Source organism: Colobus angolensis, unplaced genomic scaffold, assembly GCF_000951035.1.
Source record: "Colobus angolensis palliatus isolate OR3802 unplaced genomic scaffold, Cang.pa_1.0 Scaffold252, whole genome shotgun sequence".
NCBI lineage: Eukaryota > Metazoa > Chordata > Mammalia > Primates > Cercopithecidae > Colobus > Colobus angolensis.
In genome coordinates, this window is record NW_012115733.1 from 1443893 (window position 1) to 1450137 (window position 6245).

General features: G+C 39.6%; 1 protein-coding gene across 1 annotated transcript in view; it reads right to left on the minus strand.

Annotated features, from left to right (window-relative positions):
* CCNB3 (cyclin B3) overlaps positions 1 to 6245 on the minus strand; it is an 85519-nt gene extending 79274 nt beyond the window's left edge. The window contains exon 1 of the mRNA XM_011946738.1: positions 6146 to 6245. The gene's annotated coding sequence lies outside the window, so the exon portion shown is untranslated. The remainder of the gene's footprint in view (positions 1 to 6145) is intronic.

The window sequence follows — 6245 nt, forward strand, 5'->3', positions numbered from 1 at the left end:
AAATTATATACTATATACTATATGTAATACAATATATATTGTACATATACATAGGGAGAGAAACCGATGATATATATAGAATAGATGATACCCATATATACATATATACAGGGGTCACAGCTAAAATATATACATATATATATGGGCCACAGCTAAATCTGAAAGGAAAATTTATAACACTATTTAATATTAGAAAAGAGGAAAAGTTTAAAAGTCAATACTCTAGGCACCCACCTCAATACTAGAAAAATAAGAGAAAAATAAATCCAATGCAAGCAAAACTTAGGAAAAAATAATGATAAAAGCAGAAATCAATGAAATTAAAAACAGAAAAACCAATAGTAAAAATCAATGAGGCAAAGTCTGGTTCTTTGAAAAGATTAAAAACCTGGCAAACCTCTACCAAGATTGACAAAGAAAAAGAAGACACAAATTAGCAATATCAGAAATGACATAGATTAATAAATTTTACAGATCTGCTATACAGCAGAGTGCCTATAGTTAACAGTATTGGGCGCTTCAAAATTTGTTAAGAGGGTAGATATCATGTTAAGTGTTTTTACCAAGAAAACACCCAACAACAACAACAACAAAGGAACACAAAGAAACTTTGGCTGATGTTGGATATGTCTACTACCTTGATTATGGTAATGGAATCATGAGTGTTTACATATGAACAAGCTCGTGAAATTGTACACATTAAATATATGCAGTTCTTTGTATTAATATATTAATAATACCTCAATAAAAGTTTTTTTAAAAGAAATAAAACAGGGGATTCTGCTACAGACCCTACTGACATAAAAAGGATAAAGGAATACTTTAAACAACACTACACACATCAATTTGACAACTTAAAACAAATGGATGAATTCCTTCAAAAGCACACTGCCACAACACACCCAGTAGGAAATACATCATTTGAATAGCCCCAGTTTTAAATAAATTCAATTATTAATTTTAAAATTTCCCAAAAGAAAAATATCCAGGCCCAGATGATTTCACTGGCGAATTAAACAAAATATTTAAAGAACAATTAATAGCAATTCTACATATGTCTCTTCCATAAAATAGAAAACAGAACAATTCTCAACTTCTTATATGAGAACACTTTTACAGTGTTGCCAAAAACATCCAAAGATAATACAAAACAGGAAAACTCCATGGCCAATATCCCTCGTGAATATAGAAACAAAATTCTTAGCAAGATATTAGCAAACAAATTTAAGCAACATATTAAAAGTATTATTTAACATATACCATGACCAAGTGGGATTTATCCCAGGGATGCAAGGCTAGTTTGAAAAATCAATCCATGTAATCCAACATAGACATTGTCTTGTACACTGAGAACTACAAAACATCATTAAGAGAAAGACCCCTAAATAAATGGAAAGATGTCCTATGTTCATTGATCAGCTTACTCAATATTAAGATGGCAATACTGCCCAGATTGATCTACAGATTCAAGACAATCCCTATCAAAATCTGTGTGGAACAGAGATAATATATCAGACCTAAGAATATTGTCATTTGAAAATCCTGCTTACAAAGGTTGGCCCTTGACTAGCATCTGGGAACTTGGATTTGAAGAGGCATTTACTAATATATATGAACCTCTGCTACCCTTAGCAGGGTAAGTGCAAATGGGTAAAACACAGTAATTCTCTTCAAGAAGTCCTGTTTTTGGAAAGATAAAGCTCACAATGAAACAAATACACCACAAGGCAGAATGTGATATGTGAATTATAAACTCACTAGGTGAATGTAAAACTGTTGAGAATTTCAGAAGACACATATGATTGAGTCCACTCTTATTATCAACACCATCACTATTGTCATAATCATCTCAACATCACCAAAAGTTACTGAGTGTGTAAACACATGAGCCACTGCTAGGTTGTACAAAGAGACAGTTACTGCCTTCCTTGAACCTATACACATCTTCATGATGGAAATATTAAGGAAATGTATCAATAAATACGACATACACAAAAACGCAGTTTTTAGGATGGGGAGTGCTTCTGTCAAGAGAAATCACCAATTTCCCTTTTAATTGGAGGAATGCCTTCTCAAGACGGCTTTTGTACAGGGTGTTCTTCTACTGCATGGGAATACGTTTTCCAACAGCTGCGACCTCCTAGTGGCCACATGAAGTCATTACCCCGATTCATCATCCTGACTTGAGAGCAAGAGGCACAGGGGGCTGGAGGGCAGTTGGTGAGACCACAGCTCACTGCAGCATCAACCTCCCATGCTCAAGCGATCCTCCCACCTCGGCCTCCTGAGTAACCGGTACTACAGGCACGTGCCACAACACCAAGCTACTTTTTTGTTTGTTTGTTTGGTAGAGACCGAGGTTTTGCTATGTTGCCCAGGCTGGTCTCAAACTCAAACTCCTGTCCTCAAGCAATCCTCCTGCCTCAGCCTCCCAAAGTGCTAGGATTACAAGTGTGAGCCACCGCACCCGGCTGTAATGTTTAAAACATGTATTCACTGATATACTATGCGCAGGGCAGGATAAAGATTTTTTCACCAACTAATACTATAGTTAAGGTTTTTGTGTTTTGTTTTGTTTTGTTTTGTTTTTTCTTTTGAGACACAGTCTTGCTCTTTCACCCAGGCTGGAGTGCAGTGGTGCAATCTAGGCTCACTGTAGCCTTCGCCTCTGGGTTTCAAGTGATTCTCCTGCTTCAGCCTCCAGAGTAGCTGGGATTACAGGTGCCTGCCACTACGCCCGGCTAATTTTTGTATTTTTAGTAGAGACGAGATATTGCCATGTTGGCCAGGCTTGTCTTGAATTCCTGAGCTCAAAACAATCCACCTGCCTTGGCATCCCAAAGCTAGGATTACAGGTGTGAGCCACCATGCCAGGCCTCAAGTACTTTTTAAAAGGTTATTTTGTCAGATGTTCCAGACAAGTTCGTTGGTTTGACAGGGAGGAGAAAAATCTGATTAAAGGCTACATTCCCTCAGTCAGTTTTCCACCCACATCACCAGCTTGATACCTTATATTTCTATATTTATAATATATAATCAATATGTAAGGCAAAAAGCTCTTGTCACAGCTAACAAAACAAAATCTTCATCATTCCCTGCAGATAGTATATCAGTGAATGAATGTTTTAAATATTACAGCCAGAATTTAAACACAAGCAGTCTGAGTCCAGAGAACAAACATGACCAGTACCCCGTATCTGCCTCCTTGATAGATAACTGAAAAAATATCTGTTCGCTAAGTAAATGAGTATCTTCTTGTAAAGGTCATCATTGTAGACAAGTATCCCACTGGGATGCACATAAAGGAAACGTAGCATTAACACAAGTCACCCTAAGTTTTTAGTCATGAGAGGAAAAGGTCTATCCACCAAAACAACAGCAACACAAAAATCACAAAACAAGCAATTTCATTCTATTTTTTTCTAGCTTTTCACATCAACAACAACAAAAAAGCTTATTCAGTAAACGTTGTGATTTTTCCAAAATTTTTTAAACGTATTTTTCCCTTAGCTGGCATACCTCCAGTTGACTTAAACTTTTCTTTGGGTACCATTCTGAGATGATACTGAGGAAAGAGAAGACAGCCCTTCGACTCTACAATTTGTCAATATTTCCCTCCTCCCAGGTATACAACATTCTCATAAACTCTCCTTTCTTCTCCTCCCTATACCTCTGCATTAAAGCCTAAGAGAAAAGATCTGTTATTATCTACCTTACTTTTACATAAAAATAGATTACTGATGGATCCAAGATTTGAATGTAAAAATGAAACCATGAAAATACCAGACAAGCTATAAAAGAATATTTCCATAATCTTGCAAAAGGAAGAAAAACTTTCAAAACAGGATGAGAAATTTTTTAGTAGCTAAAAATTTTTAAATCTCTGTTTGGCAAAAATCAATACTCTAAGAACCCACCTCACTACTAGAAAAAGAAGAGAAAAGTAAATCCAATGCCAGCATAAGGTAGGAAATAATAACAACAAAAGCAGAAATCAATGAAATTAAAAACAGAAAAACCAAGAGTAAAAATCAATGAAACAAAGTCTGGTTCTCTGAAAAGATCAAAAACCTAACAAACCTCTAGCAAGATTGACAAAGAAAAAGAAGACACAAATTAGCAATATCAGAAATGACACAGATGAATAAATTTTAGAGATCTGCTGTACAACACAGCGCCTATAGTTAACAATATAGTATTGGGCCAGGCTCAGTGGCTCATGACTGTAATTCCAACATGTTGGGAGACCAAGGCGGGTGGATCACTTGAGGTCATGAGTTTAAGACCAGCCCGGCCAACATGGTGAAACCCCATCTCTACTAAAAATACAAAAATTAGCCAGGCGTAGTGGCGGGCACCTGTAATCCCAGCTACTCAGGAGGCTGAGGCAGGAGAATCTCTTCACCCAGGAGGCAGAGGTTTTGCTGTGCTGCCCAGGCTGGTCTCAAACTCAGACTCTTGCCGTCAAGTAATACTCCCGACTCAGCCTCTCAAAGTACTGGAATTACAAGAGTGAGCCACCGTGCCCAGCTGTCACCAAGTAATACTATATTTAATTTTTTTTTTCTTTTGAGACAGTCTTGCTCTGTCGTCCTGGCTGGAGTGCAGTGGCATGATCTCCGCTCACTACAGCCTCCCCCTCCCAGGCTTAAGTGATATTCCCACCTCAGCCTCCCCAGTAACTGGGACTACAGGCGTGCACCACAACACACTGCTAATTTTATTTTATTTCATTTATTTTTTGGTAGAGACGGAAGTTTTGCTATGTTGCCCAGGCTTGTCTCAAACTCAAAGTCCTGCCCTCAAGCTATCTTCCCGCCTCAGCCTCCGAAGGTGCTGTGGTTACAGGAGGGAGCCGCTGCGCCCAGCTGTCACTAAGTAATAGTATATTTAATATTTTTATTTTTTATTTACTTTTTTTTTTTTTTGAGATGGAGTCTCACTCTGTCACCAGGCTGGAGTGCAGTGGCGCGATCTCGGCTCACTGCAACCTCTGCCTCCCCAACTCAAGTGATTCTCCTGCCTCGGCCTCCCAAATAGCTGCAGACACGTGCCACTATGCCCAGCTCATTTTTGTATTTTTAGTAGAAACGGGGTTTCACCACGTTGGCCAGGATGGTCTCGATCTCTTGACCTCATGATCCGCCCGCCTCAGCCTCCCAAAGTGCTGGGACTACAGGCGTAAGCCACAGCGCCGGGCTATTTAATTTTTTTTTTTTTCTTTTGAGACAAGAGTTTCACTCTGTCGCCCAGGCTGGAGTGCAGTGGCGCCCTCTTAGCTCGCTGCAACCTTCACCTCCCAGTTCAAGCCATCCCCCTGCCGCAGCCACGGCGCCCAGCTATAGTGTTTAAAACATTAATTCACTGATATACTATCTGCAGGGTAGGATAAAGATTTTGTCACCAAGTAATAGTATATTTAAGTTTTTTTTTTTCTTTTGAGACAGAGTCTTGCTCTGTCACCCAGGCTGGAGTGCAGTGGCGCCATCTTAGCTCACTGCAACGTTCACCTCCCAGTTCAAGCCATCCTCCTGCCCCAGCCACGGCGCCCAACTGTAATGTTTAAAACATTCATTCACTGATATACTATCTGCAGGGCAGGATAAAGATTTTGTCACCTAGTAATAGTATATTTAAGTTTTTTTTTTTTTCTTTTGAGACAGTCTTGCTCTGTCATCCAGGCTGGAGTACAGTGTCGCCATCTTGGCTCACTGCAACCCCCGCCTCCCAGTTTCAAGCGATTCTTCCACCTCAGCCTCCCCAGTAGCTGGGACTAAAGGCGCGTGCCACCACGCCCAGCTAATTTTTGTCTTTTTAGTAGAGACGGGGTTTCGCCATAGTGACCAAGCTGGTCTCGAATTCCTGAGTTCAGGTGATCCACCCGCCCCAGCCTCCCAAAGTGCTGCGATTACAGGCGCGAGCCACCACGGTCGGCCTGAAGTACTTTTTAAAGGTTATTCTGTCAGATGTTCCAGACAAGTTTATCGGTTTGACAGGGAGGAAATAAACTAATTAAAGGCTAGTTCCCTCAGCCAGTTTTCCTCCCACATCTCTAGCCTGACACAGGATATATATCTGTATGTGTAATACATAATCAATATACAAGGCAAAAAGCTCTCGTCACGACTGACAATACACGTTGTACCTTTAACACGCCACAGACGGACTGGAACAAAAGCTTTAGCAGAAAGTTCTCCACCAATCGGAAACTGAAAGAAAACAATACAAAAATAAGCCAATCAAAA